We start from the raw sequence: 13,655 nt of genomic DNA, 5'->3' as shown, positions 1-13,655 counted from the left end.
GCATCTCTGCTGTGTAAAGAATCGAAAACGGGTTTTTGTTGTCTTTTGAGGGTTTTTTTTCCTTTGTTTCTGAGAGAAGACTGCAGAGCTTGTCTGTCCCAGGAAATATGTTATAAAACTGCAATTTGCCTGTCTTGGCTCTCTCACCCTAGCATTGACCCTAAAGATGAACTCCCATGAATAAGTCTAATCCTGTTTTTCATGTTTCCCTAGGCTAATGAATATTTATGAATCATTTCTCCAGAGCCAAAGCATGGCCCTTACAACCGGCCATGATAGTTCAATTTGTTTTCTTGCCAATTCTTCGAATTGTTTTTTGTCGTTGTTCTTTTTTGAAACTTAGGGGGAAAAAAAAAAATCTCATTCCCAGTTGGTTCTTATCAAAGTGTGTGGGGGTTTTGTTTGGTTTTGGTTTTTAAACTCAGCTGGTGCTTGGAGACTTTCCAATCGGCTTGAATGATTAATGTGGTGCCACTGACTTGTTTTGTGTTTGTATTAAAAAAAAAAAAAAAAAGCACAATTCATGTTTTCCAAAGAGCCAGTTAGGTATCTCTGGTTGACCATGCCATGTAAGTTTTAAATTGTTCTTTGTGTGCACAAAATGTATAGCAAAAAGGAAGCATTTCCACAGAGATGAATGGAACATTCAAGGTTAGAGACACAGGCAAAAAAGAAAAAATACCGCCTCTCAGCAAGCTGTGTATTAGACTACAATCATTACAAAGCCAGGTCTTAATATCTTAGATTTATTTAAGGGAGAAGATTTGTTCTTTTGCCTACTATTTGTTTAGCTAGTCTAAATTCAGTTTGAATAGCAAAACAGCTTTCCCCGTTTAGCTGCATTACCAAGTCAAGGTCATTCCCCTCAGAGAAAGATCAAGATCCTCTATAAGGGAAAAAAAAAAAAAAAAAAAAAAGAAATTACTCTTTCCCCCTGATTGATCTACTGAACATCATTAGCGAAGGGTAAGAGATATCTAAACATGCTCTGTGGTCCATTGACTTGCATGGGTGCTTTTTGAGTGTGAAACAGAAGAAAGTTATGCAATTACCTTGAGGAGAAAAATGTTCCTTTGTTGGTATTTGGAAATAAAACAGAGTTGTGGAGGGGGGAGGATCCTGAAGGACTTACAAGCTGCGTGTTTGTGAGTCAATAAAGTGGTAAAGAAATGCAGCTCTATTGATTTGCATTATGTGCCACTTCCCAGGTAAGAGTTCAGCCTTTTATGATGTTTTTCAGCCAATGTTTTAATAATTTCTGTAGAAGTTTGATAGCACTTAATAGCACGTATTTATTTAGAAATAGTAACTGCTTGTGCTTAAACTCATTAGACTAAGACATGCTATTGTAATCTTATCACTCAGAGACTGATTGGCGAAGCGTGCAGGAGCTAAATCCAGCGAGTGTAACTTTTACACCAGCCAAAATATATTGCATTATAAAACCCCAAACAACAAAAACTACAGCATTCATTTTTGTGATTTTACCCTTATGTCAGAGGAAAAAAAAAAGTCACTTTAAAGCCTGAGAGTGAAGGGTAGCCTTTCCCAGATTGCTTTGCTGCAAGAAGAAAGACCATTACCAGGGAACCAGAAATCGTTCCAAGAGTTAAAAATACTCATGCCTTATTAAGGGGGGGGGGGGCTCCTCCACACGCTCCGCACTACCCAGGGTGGGGAGATGGGCACGCAGGCTCATCTGCAGCAGCATGGCCGGGGGCTGATGCTCCCCATCTGCCGGCACTGCAGGCTCTCCAGGGCAGGAGCCGCTTCCTCCGATTTATTTGAGGAAGACAGAATACAGCTGAACCCCGCAGAGGTCAGCGACCATGAACTTTGTTTAGGGCAGCACTGCAAACAAGCACTGGGAAGAGTGCCGGTGCCCGCGGAGGCTTTAGCCGCAGTAACTCCAAGGAGGTGACATCCCTGGGGTGATTTACCCGCTTGGACCCCCAGCCTGGCCCGTACACGAGCCCCGTGCTGCCTGCCTCGGTGAGCCTGGCTGCAGCACCAGAAAGAGCTCAGAGCCCCCACGGCATCTCTCCTGCCCGTGCGTGCGCATACATGTGTGTATAGAGATAGAATATACATACACACATACACACCCCCTCAGACCCTTCCCGCTAAACGGCAAGAGCCCAAAGCTTTCCCTTGCAAGGATACCTGGAAATGGTCTGGGAGGGCTCAGTTACTTTTAAATTCTAGCTCCTTTTTTATCCACTGAAAGTTTAACCAGCAATCTCTGTGAAAATAGCCTTTTTATCCACAGTAAGCTCAAAAATCCAGGGGGCTCAGCACCTCTGGAGGACCAAAAGTGCTCCCGCTCTCTCCACCATGGTCATGGGCAAGAGTGGATAGCTTCCCTGGCCCCAGGAGGTGTTGGTGGGGCAGGGGATCACTCTTGGAGCTGCTCAAGGGTTTGAGGAAGGGCCAGAACAGCTCAGACTTGCACATTTGAGAGACTGCAGTGTCCTGAAGAGACCACACCGCAGAGGCAAAACAGGGCTGAAACAGTCCCCTCTGTCTCCCTGCCTGGCTGCTGCCCAGGCCAAGGAGAGAGCAGCCCTATTATGGTCTGCAATTAAAGAAAAAGTAAAATAAGAATAATTTTAAAACCCCTTTATTCTTCCTATCTCCTTTGCCAGCTCTCCCAGGTCACTGGTAACCCATTTCATAGGGTGCAGCTCCCCACACCCACATTCCGCCCTGCTAGTCAAGACGAGTCAGTGGACTCACACGGCCCTTACCCACAGCTGGAGGAGATGCCCGAAGGAGGAGCGAAGCTAACCAGAACCCAAACCTTAATGAACCATTAAGGAAAAACATTGCAGAAAGCCCCATGAGATCCTTGCCTGCTCCGCCGGCACGCGCGTCAGGCAGCTCTGGCAGCGCATTTGCTGGTTATCATTGCTGTAAATCAAAGCAGAATTAGCATAATTGTTCAGGTCTGGGGTTTGTTTTTACTGAGGTCATAAACAAGCTGATGACACTGGGGGTTTTTTACACCACGTTATAATTGTGCTGGCAGCCTAATTTTCAACACCCTGCTCACCCATGCTCAGTCACAACAGTGTTAACGGCAACTTTCTTTGAAAGAAAACCAATTGTTCCAGGAACGCATCTGAATTCAGCGATATTTCTGTCAATCCAGTGGGCTGCCTTTACTTCTGCCTTCCTTAGGAGACAATCATTGCCTGCTGGGACTTTATGCATAGATTGCTAACTTGCTGTGCATATACTGATGCAAAGAATGAGCTTTGTAATTTAAATAACAGACTGTGGAATTGATGACAGACACAAATACGGTCATTCACCCAGCTGCAGAAAACTGCAGCTAAGGCTCCAGCAGGAAGGTGAAGGAAACATATTGCTTTTTCAAGGACCAGAAACACAGCCTGCAGCCATGGCTATCACATGTAGGACACCGTATTTATGCATGCAAAATAAAGCAGAACATAGTGCACACCCCAAACTAGAAGGGTTTGCATCGTATTCTGCTCTGAGCAGAGAGGCCTTCTTCAGTTTACTCACCTGACCGGATCTTCAGTCCAACTCTATTGCAAAGGGGAGATGTTCTTTCCTGCAAGGAGATTGGGGTAATAAAGTGGGATTTGGTAAAATCCTGGTGGAGGTTCCACGGTCCCTGGGAAGGGCAGTTGGGGAAGACCCATCAGCTCAAGGACAGCAGCACCTCTCTACCGGGCAGGATCATACCCACCAGTACTGCCTGCATCAGCAAAGCAGAGGTAAAGAGCTCCCTCAGCCTCCAAACTGGGCTTTTTGGCCCTGCACACACTGTGGTTTACCCCCAGGCACGGGCTCCCAGGTGGTGGTGGGTCCCACAGCCTGCATCGGTCATCCTGGGGACCCACAGCTGGACCCCAGGATTGGGAGCACCTCTGAGAAACAGCCCTGTGCAACAGGATCATGCTGCAGAACGTCTGCAAGACCCCCTGTTAGCAGGCACAGAGCCAGGGAGGGCCCCTTTGGGGATGGATGGGGCTCGTGTGTAAAGGAGAAGAGGGTGTGGGGGGACATGAGCATGGGCCAAGGCTGGGCAGAGCCACAGCACTGTGTGACAGAGCTGGTCCTGGTGAAGAGTTATCTTGCAGACGAAGACAAGGGCACTGTAGACAATAAAAATGACAGCAAGAGTACAGAAAATTATTGTAAATACCTGCTCAGGTAAAATAAACCTTCTTAATCCGGTGTGTGTCATTTGCATAACAACAAAGGCCTTTTTTTTTTTTTTTTAAGAGTGATAAATACATTTTCTTTTTGAAAAGAAACAAAGACTCTGACAAGGCCTTTAATCATCAAATCAATATAAACAACATTATAATATATTAGACTTGGAAATGATAAACTGTGATTATGCACCAACTAATTAAATTAGTACTGACAGCTCTCAAAGAGTCGGAGAAAAAGGCAAAATATATTCCTGGCTTTCAGGGATGATTTTTCCTAGAAGAAGTGAAGACAGATGAGCTGTAAGTACTTTCCAGCTGGGAACGAGGATCCACGCAGGAAGCACCCACACCTGAACCATGACCTCTCCTAACACTTAGAGGAAAACCCATTTCACAAATGGGAACTGAGCCTGGTCAGCTGTGAGTAACAAGCAACAAGTTAAAAAGTCAAGTCCTCCTTAAAATGAAATCCAAGAAGTATGCACTGGAAAAGACTAATTACAGCCTCTGTGCCACTGAGTGAGAGCTACCAGTCTGCTGGCAGTAACTTGAATTTCATTGTTTGGGAAGATGAAAGCCTTCACTCAGCTGGGGAACGGCATGAAAAACATTCATAAACAGGAGTGAGACAAACTGTATTTATTCATGAGTAGCATTAATACCCTTCTGAGGGTTCTTATAATAATTTAGGGTTGCTATGCAACACACAGGTCCAAACCTGATTCCAGTAGCAGCAGCAAAGCAGATCATCTGCTGGCTTTGGTAGGACCTGGAGAGACCCTGCACGGACACTGATGACTACATCCAGCAGAGTACCCCAGCTGTATATTTCCAAGTGAACTGGGACTAAATGCAGCACAGGCATCCAGACCACTGCTGCGCATGGCTACGTTTCCATCCCAATGGGAACAATAGCAATTGTGGAAACAGAAACGACTCCCAACCCAAACGCTTGTCATATGCAACACTTGTCAACTTGTCAAGATGTTACTTTCTATAAATGAGCTTAATTTACATGTTAATAACATCAAAAAACATGGTGTGAGAGGGATAGAGGAGACTGAGGACCAAGTGAAGTGAGGAGGAGACATCTGAAACTTCCATTTGAAATCTTGTGAGAAATGGGAATTCTGAAATGTTTCAATAAGCTCAAAATAAAATCCATCCATTAACTTTACTCGCATTTCATAGCAGGACCCTCTAGTCCTGCACCGGTTTTCATCTTCTGGAGATCCTTGAAGGTGGCTGAATTGTGCTCATGACAAACCTTGACTGTTGTGGTTTTGTTTTTTCATCACCAAAGTCCCACCTGTGCCTGCAAGACCCAAACAGACTGCAGAGTCAGTGCTTCGCCCTGCCAAAAACCCACAGCACGACACGCAGCGAGCCAGGCTGCAGCCTTGCCAGGATTCGCAGGGGACACGTTTGCTTCCCAGCATGGAGGAGGCGGCTGGTTGCGATTAGAAAGACAGGGAGAAAAGAAGCAAAAGCAGAAACGCTGCTCTTGTAGCTGCGGGAGCCGGGAGCCAAGAAGGCATCACTGCCATCCCACTCGGGTCAGCAGGGCTGCGGGGGAGCATGTTGTGGAGGACCAGGAAACTGAAAAGAAACTCTGGGCTGAACATCTCCAGCCCCACTGAGGTGTTTCCAGCCCCCCATGGATGGAGCTGGGCTGCCCTTGGGCTGGTGAGGTCCTGTCAATCCTCCGGTGACAGACAGCACCTGCGGTGCAGCCACACACAGACACACTGACAGCTCCTGATCTGAGTATTCCCATCCCCACCGCCACCACCGCTTTCCTCCTCCTCACCTGCGCTTACACCTCCATGCGTAAACACAGAGACGGGGGCTCAGCCGACCCAAATACCCTTCCCCTTTCCCGGCACAGATCTGGGATTTTCAGGGCATTCTTGTTTATCACCTTTTGCTTTCAGATGCTGAAGTCTCCCTTCTTTGAAAACTTTGATTCAATGGTTGTGTGCAGGCACGTTCCCTTGATAACTGGGCTTGGGGTGAATACATGGAGAACTGGGTGGAACAAAGCCAGTTAGCTACATGAGTTTATCTGGGAGAAATCCTGGGGGAGGAGGGCGATCACATTGCTAATATCCATTCAGCACCAAAACCTGAAAAATGAAAAATCGGTTTGGTCTTCAAATGGCAGCAGCCAACAAGCTCAGCCGTCCCACATTGTTGCAGGTCCTTTTGCTTTAGCTGCCCGTCCATAGCACAGCAAAATCCGTAAGGCTTGCAGGATCAGTCTGACAATTCCGCTTAGGAGACAGCAGAGAACAATATTTTCTGTATTTAATTACTTTGTAATAATGGCCTGTGTCAACAGTTCAGCATTTGTGTTTGCCACAATGTTCCAATGTCAGGGCTGAAGTAAAAGTAAAATTAAAGCTTTCCTCTGACTCTTTGTACTTGGCCACATCACATCCTTGCAAAGATGCCTAATCAATTAATTTGTGCCTGAAAGGACAGATAGAGCGTCCTCCCCAAAGGGTCCCTGCTAGCACAGTCAGCATGGGAGCAGAGGTGACTTGGAAAGCGATAATTAACAGAAAACTTACCCAGGACTCGTAGGCCCTCTACAGTTGGATACATTTGGAGAAGTGTGGGCAGAGCTCCCTCTTCTTCCCTCTCCCCCTTCTCAGGGCTCACGGTTGGGGATTTTTGGGAGCTATGCAGCCCCAGAACGGGAGCTCCAGAGGTGCTGCTGAGCACAGCCAGGGCTGCGGTCTGGAGACCCCTTTCCTCTCCACAGTGCTCTCGCTCGGGGCTGTGAGGGGACAGGGACCCATCAGGTTTACTAGGTGCAAAACACTCAACTTTAAGAGCCACCGAAGTCTACTTGCCGTCCTCCTAATATACATCAGTTAAACAAACCGATCGTAGAATAACAAAGAAGTATAACCAGTGCCAGAAAAAGTCCTGCAGCCAGCAAGTCTCTCCTGCATATTTTATCTTATAATCCACTGCACTAATACTTAACCACCACACCAAGCAGGTGGAAGTTTGAGGGCCATTGAGCACTGTGAATTTTCCCAATGCATCACAATTACCAAAACACCTGTGCTAAATAACTTTGCGCTGAGCCACTGTGAAAATTCACAGAGTGCTCAATAGCCCTTGAAATTTCTCATTTCTAACTGGCGGTGGAGTGGCTGAGTGCTCACACATCACACCGCAGCACAACGCACGTAAGGACACTGGTTCAAGACCTCGTAAAGGCCCTTTTCTCCTCAGCTGGAAGTTATGCTGTCCCTGTGATTTTCAGGCTGCTCCGACTTTGTCTCCGCAATTACACTCACTTGGAGCTGGTGAACTCTTGTGTGAGCAGACTCCAAACACAGCCAAGCTCCCCAGCATCCCTGTCCCTCTTTCCCTGCCTGGCACAGCTGCCTGTCTCAGGACCTTCCTTTTCTTCTTTCATAGCCAGGACAGATGCCAAAACAGAGGCAGAAAACCCCTTTGGGTCACAATACGCTAATCCCAAGCTTGGGACTGGCCTCTTCACGCTCCCCATCCCATTCTTATGGGGACACGGGAGAGGGACTAAGGGCTCAGCCTGACCCCGGACGCGGCAGCAGCTGAGGACGAATTCAGCCCTGGGATGCACAGAGCAGGGCAAGGCTCAGTGGACGGCCAGAAGCTCTTTAGCAGTGGTAGAAGACATGAAAGACTGCACAAGCCCCTGCTGCATCCAGCTGGAAAAGAGGACGAGAACAAATTGGAGTGGCTTCAGCAGGCAGAAGCAAGAAGAACGGGAGGCTGATAAACCTCCCTTACAGCAGGGAACTAGAGACATTCAATCCATTTAGTCTGTCCCTGGGAAGGTTAAGAGGTGACTTGAGAGTGGTCAGCAAGTGCCTACACAGAGAGAGGAGTAATAAGATGAGGCTCTTTAATCTGACAGACGAAGGCATCTTGAGATCCAGCGGCTGGAAACCAAAGGCATTTCTACAGAGAAATAAAATTGTTCTTGGTGCAGAACAGTTAAGGTAATTAATTAACCACTGGAACAATTTACCTGAGGATGCAACAGATTCTCTGTCACTTCAGCTCTTTAGATTGGACCTCTGTGGGGCATCTAAACTCCACCAGAGCATCTGGGTTTTGAAGACTGGAGGGGAAGGGGAGGTCACACAGGAAAAATCACTGGTGTAGGCTATTGGGGGCTCCTTCTGCACAGCTAGTCCAGAACTGGAGATCTTTGGAAGTCAGACAGCGAGAGAGCAGCCAGCTGCTGCTGTATTAGATACAAATACAGAGGGAAAATAAAAAGCACAGAGAAGCAAGAACGATTTGGAAAATATAATGCATCTCATCAGATGTCTCCCGAGCCTTACAGGGCAGCCCAGGGCTGTACCCAGCCCCTGCTCTCTGCCACTTTGCTGAGCAGAGCAGAAGAAAATCATCTGCTCACGCATGGAGGCTAAGCATGGCCCCCCCGTGTCCCAGTCCTGCCATTCTCCGCAAGGGCTATGAACTACCCACAAAACAGCCTGTCGTGCTGGGCTGTGGTTTCCACACACCGGGTGCTCACCGGCCACTTCCAGCTCATCCGTGGGACTGCAGAGCATCACTTTGGTCTCGCCTCTGGGGCTAAGTGCTTTCCTGAGGAACCATTCAAATTGGCAGCACTGCGACACACAGCAGCGTGGGACTGCCCTCAGCAAAGGTCCTCTATCTTTAAAATGACAGACTGAAAGCAAGAGTTCAGATTAGAAATGCACGTTAATAAATTGCCCTGCTTTTCCACAGACAAATGCCATGCATTTCAGATTACGTGTGCCCCCATTCTCACTTTCTATAGCTTCTCAAGGCAGCCCATAGTACAACCTCAGCTTCTCAGTACTGCCCCACCACTTACTTGTAGCAAGTTGCCATGATAATGAAGTTGAACTTCTACATCCAATCTGTTGATACAAGTACTATAAACCTGATTTTCAGCGTTGCTTAGCTCAGTTATTAAAAGGTTCAGTGCATCTCTACCAACCTCCAGCTGAAATCCAGATTGTTTTTTAAGAGGTGATGTTTTAGAAGCCTTAGGCTTTTATGTTACTTTTTGTATTTTAGAAGAAGCATATTTTGGAGCCCTTGACACAAATAAGAGGTGAATTTCAATGGTCCCAATTTAAATGTATTTTAGAGTTAGTGATGTTTAAATACGATTATTTTTGGTACATTAGCATAGGAATGTTGGCACAAAAGCCCAATTTTCTCATGTGGTTTTCTAGTAATTAATACTCTAGACACTTCTGATTATAAAATGATACAAGTACATCAGTGCATCAATATAAAGTAAAATAATAAAAATAAATACCAGAAACAAGCATCTCACATACATGCCAAACAGACAGGAAGGATCAAAACCTGGCTGCACAGCCACACCATCCCCACGCTTTTCCCTAAATGATCCATCACACACAGACTCATCAAACCAGAGGGCAAAAGAATAGAGAAAAACAAGTTCTGGAAAAGTAACTTTCTACTTAAACCATAATTAATGAGGCTGCCTGAAGGATTCCCATCTCCACAAAAGCAAGTGGAAAATGCCAAGTCCCCCAGGCAGTACATTCACATCCTGCGCTGAGGGCTTTTCCCAGCCTTGCTCTCCTGTGGCCAGAGGCACCGCTCTCTGTGACCTCAGTGCTGCTTCACAAATTGTCAAACAACTGTCCGAGCAGTAAAACAATTTAAGCTTTCCACATATTTTGGTATATTTGCTGTTAGCAAACAGCAAAAAAATAGTACCTTACTCTGACTATGTAAAAGACTTATTTCACTGATTGCCCAGGCTTTATTTTTCTTTAAGCAACTCTAAATGGGTGGTGTTGCTATTAACCATAAAATAACCACAGTATTGCAGCCAAAGACCATTGCAGACTGTCCAGAAGTCTCATGACTTCGCTGTGATGCACGGAGAAGGAATAATCAAAGTCCCATTACAATTATAACAAATCCAAATGACCTGAGCTATTAGGTCAATGTCAATAAAAGTGACTCTCAAATGTCTGAACTGGAAGGCTTCCACAGATGCCATTCCTTCTCCAGGAGCGAGAGACCACTCCAAATCTCAGTGGAAAGTTGTTTTGCTTTTAATTGGCACCTGAGTTTTATTTGGCTGGCTTCTAAATTACTCGCCCCTCCTTTCTGATTAGGAGAGCTTTCAGATCTTACACAGAGGGCTCTCAGCCTCTTTGTTCTTCAAGACCCTTTTTAATAAAAAAAATAAAAAAACCCGAAAAACTCACATCTGCAAACAGAAATGCAGGAAGACAGCCAAAAATCAGATTGTGAGCATTAACATTTAACTATTGCTGTATTTCACTGTGTGCCTGTACACGACTTGTATAAAGGCAGACACCCTTATGCTCTGCGTCCCCTGGAAGGAGACAAGTACACATGCTCCATCCATAATTAATGGCCCAGCTTTTCCAAAAGCACTAACAACTGCATCTGCTTCTGTCTGTGGAGGATTTGACCCTCAAGGTTTGGCTTCACCAGGCTAACGCTCTGCCTGCAAAATAGCCATTTAGGACACACCGGAGCCAGGCTTTATCACCTGGATCCCAGATGTATCTAAGCCAGCGGCACACATAACCACACTTTTCCTCTGAAATTGATGCTGGCTTTGCCACTCATTTCAAGAGCGGTGGGCTTGGCCTCCACTCAAGTTTCCAAGGTGCTCAGTGCTTAGGATTGGGACTGAGCCCTCCTGAAGCCTCAAGCAGGCTGAAAGCACTCAGCACCCCTGCTGTATTGAATTACTACATTATTTCAAGCCGTCGTACCGCCCAGAGGACAGGTGGACGCAAACCAGCACCAGTGCAGAGCTGCGCCTGCACCAGGCGGTCAGCACTTCAGCTCTCAGCAGGGCAGCAGCAATGCTCCTGGCAGGTAGGTTGCTACTAAAAGGCATCAAAATCCACCTGGAGATGGGCTGATTGGTTTTATTTGTTTGTTACCCAGCCCATGGAGTGAGATATGCCCTGAGTATATTTGTTTTGCTGAAGCAACCAGAAAGAAAGCCTCCAAGCCTCCCCAAAGCAGGCTGTCTGCTGCCAGAGGACTGACTCCAGTGAGTTTGGGGATTTTAAGAGGACACAAAACCATTGGCTAGTGCGGACTCAGCCTGAAAATAACTCTCCATTCCTTTTTCCGATGGCTTTTGTTTGTGCTTCTCTCCTCACAGTAAGACAGACCCCTCTCGTACCCCCTTGGGAGGCTTCTCAACAAATAAAATAAAAGCTTGGCTGCAACAGAAGGCATTGGGGGCTCTGGATGTGCCCTAGAAGAGCCCTCTGCACCAGGGCCTTCCACAGCTGGTGGCCCAAAAGTTGCTGCAGACAGATGCTTGAAGCTGCCCTTAAAAGCAGAGACAGCCTTCAGCTCAGCCAGGGACATTGCTCACCACTGTCCATCACACTCTATCTTCACCATTCATCCTCCAATACACAAACTGTTATAATTCTTTAGTGAGATGGGAAGAAAAACATATCAAAAATAAGGTATGTCTTACATCGTTCTTAGACTACCTCCCTGCTCCCAACAGCTACCATCCCCTGGGTGCCCACAGAAGTCCACCAACAATATAATCCAAAAGTCAGGCTCTGTAGATCACAAACTCCCTGTAAGGTGATTCCATCTGAGAACAGCTCTTCATTGCCAGAGGCACTGAAGGCCTAGGACAGATACTAACCAAAAGGTCCCCCCGCTAAAGCAACAAGTTGAAATGTACCCTGAGACTTGGCTATAACCTATAAATTTTTTTTCCATAGTTATTCTGCAAGTTTTACTTTACTTTTCCACCTAGCACATGAAGTTACCCTCAGCAGCAATGACTGCCCAAAGGCATGCCAATCTCTACTTCTTCAGTTACAGCAAAGCATTTTGCAGAGGCGATTCCCCTGAAAATAACATCCACAACTGTAGAAATTAAGCTTCTTTGTCAAAAAAACCCTAATGGGTCCGACAGACCTTGGTCAAAAGAAGAGTACAGCCTGATACACTTGTCCTGCTTTTACCTCTGTGTTGTCTGTTTCTCTCTCATTTCGTGTGGTTGTTCTTTGGAGCGATCTGTGAAAACCTCTAAAGGGATGACATGGAGGGAACAAAGCTGGCTAAAAAACCTAGAGTATATGCCAAACTGACAAAAAAAAAAACAAAAAAACCCCAAAACAAAAACCAAAAAAAGCAAACCAGAAGAGAAAACAACAAGTCAAGCCAAGTTAAATATCAATCTACTTTTGTGTGCTTTGTTTCATTAAGTTTACTTTATGATTCACTTGTAACAAACTGGGGTGGATAATGAGTACTTGCATCACAAGCCCCTGTGTGCTTAAGAAATCACTCACGCTCCACAAGGAAGGATTGGATAACAAAACCAAAGCCCTCTCATTTGCAAAAGTGTTTGGTGGTCTAAGCGTGAGTGAAGATGTCAAGCAGCGCTGAACTGACAGCTCTAGCAATGAAGCAGTCGTGTCACCGCCAAAGCATTCGAGCCCCGTGGAGACAGCCCAGCCCATTGCATTCAGGTCTGCCAAGGTGTCCTGAGAGCACATCTCCGAGCTCGACGTGGTTTTGGGGCAGCTGCCTCCCAGGCGGATGGCCCAGGAAACACCCACGCGTGGGTAGGCCAACAGGTCTCCCAGAGGATGCTGCCAACCCTCTCTTAAAAGTCACAGGATGGCAAATGTCTGAGGCTGCAGAAGTCTAAGCATCTAACTCATTGACCTTGGTGATGGTCCCTCAGGTCAGGATCAGGTCTAGCTCCACCAGAGATTACCCAGGCCCCTTTTGACATCACAGCCCAAGATCTCCAGGCTCTACAAACACAAGGAAAACATCCCCTGTCAGAAGCTGCTCACATTTCACACCGAGTGTGTCAGGTGGAAAAACACAAAGGGGAAGCAAGTAGAGGGTGATATCCCATTAAAACAAAACAGGCTTTGCAGCTGAGTTCATTTCCCATGCAATACTAGCCCCTTATACTGAGAAATTCCAGCATCTTTCTGGTTTGTTTAAATTTCTTAATATTTCACTCATAAGTGATTCTACAAGGAGTCAGATCACTGTGAAGACACTAGACTTCCCAAAATTCAAGACATCCACATACTAATCCCTGGCAGTGCCTGTCACCTGTCTCCTTCAGCCAGGATCACAAAACACCCGAGGGAGGCACAGAGCAATCGCACCTCCCCTCCTGCCTACCGCCCTGCTCGCAGGAATTGCTTCAGTAATGATAACCACCGTGCTGGAGAGGGCATGTCCCATATGACAGGCAGCTAGAAATGAGCTGATCAAGCAGGAAAAAAGCACCCAGGATTGAATTGCAGGCAAGCTGCAGGTGTTACGATAATTATAAGAGTTTGGCAAACCATAGGAACAGCACATGTTCCTAAAATGACAGCACAGGCTTTTATACTTTCATTGCACATCTGTGCATCCGTGTCTCAG

At 46.3% G+C, this 13,655-nt stretch overlaps 1 long non-coding RNA gene across 1 annotated transcript; it reads right to left on the bottom strand.

The window, feature by feature from the left end:
• Positions 1 to 5,377: 5,377 nt before the first annotated feature.
• LOC126049773 (uncharacterized) lies at positions 5,378 to 6,981 on the bottom strand. Its single transcript, XR_007509302.1, has 3 exons — positions 6,764 to 6,981; positions 6,001 to 6,218; positions 5,378 to 5,505 (listed from the first exon to the last, which is right to left on the bottom strand). It is a non-coding gene; the product is annotated as an uncharacterized LOC126049773 (long non-coding RNA).
• Between the last annotated feature and the right edge of the window lie 6,674 nt (positions 6,982 to 13,655).

The sequence above is a fragment of the Accipiter gentilis genome, chromosome 23, assembly GCF_929443795.1.
Source record: "Accipiter gentilis chromosome 23, bAccGen1.1, whole genome shotgun sequence".
NCBI lineage: Eukaryota > Metazoa > Chordata > Aves > Accipitriformes > Accipitridae > Astur > Astur gentilis.
This window is presented reverse-complemented; position numbering and strand designations above follow the sequence as displayed.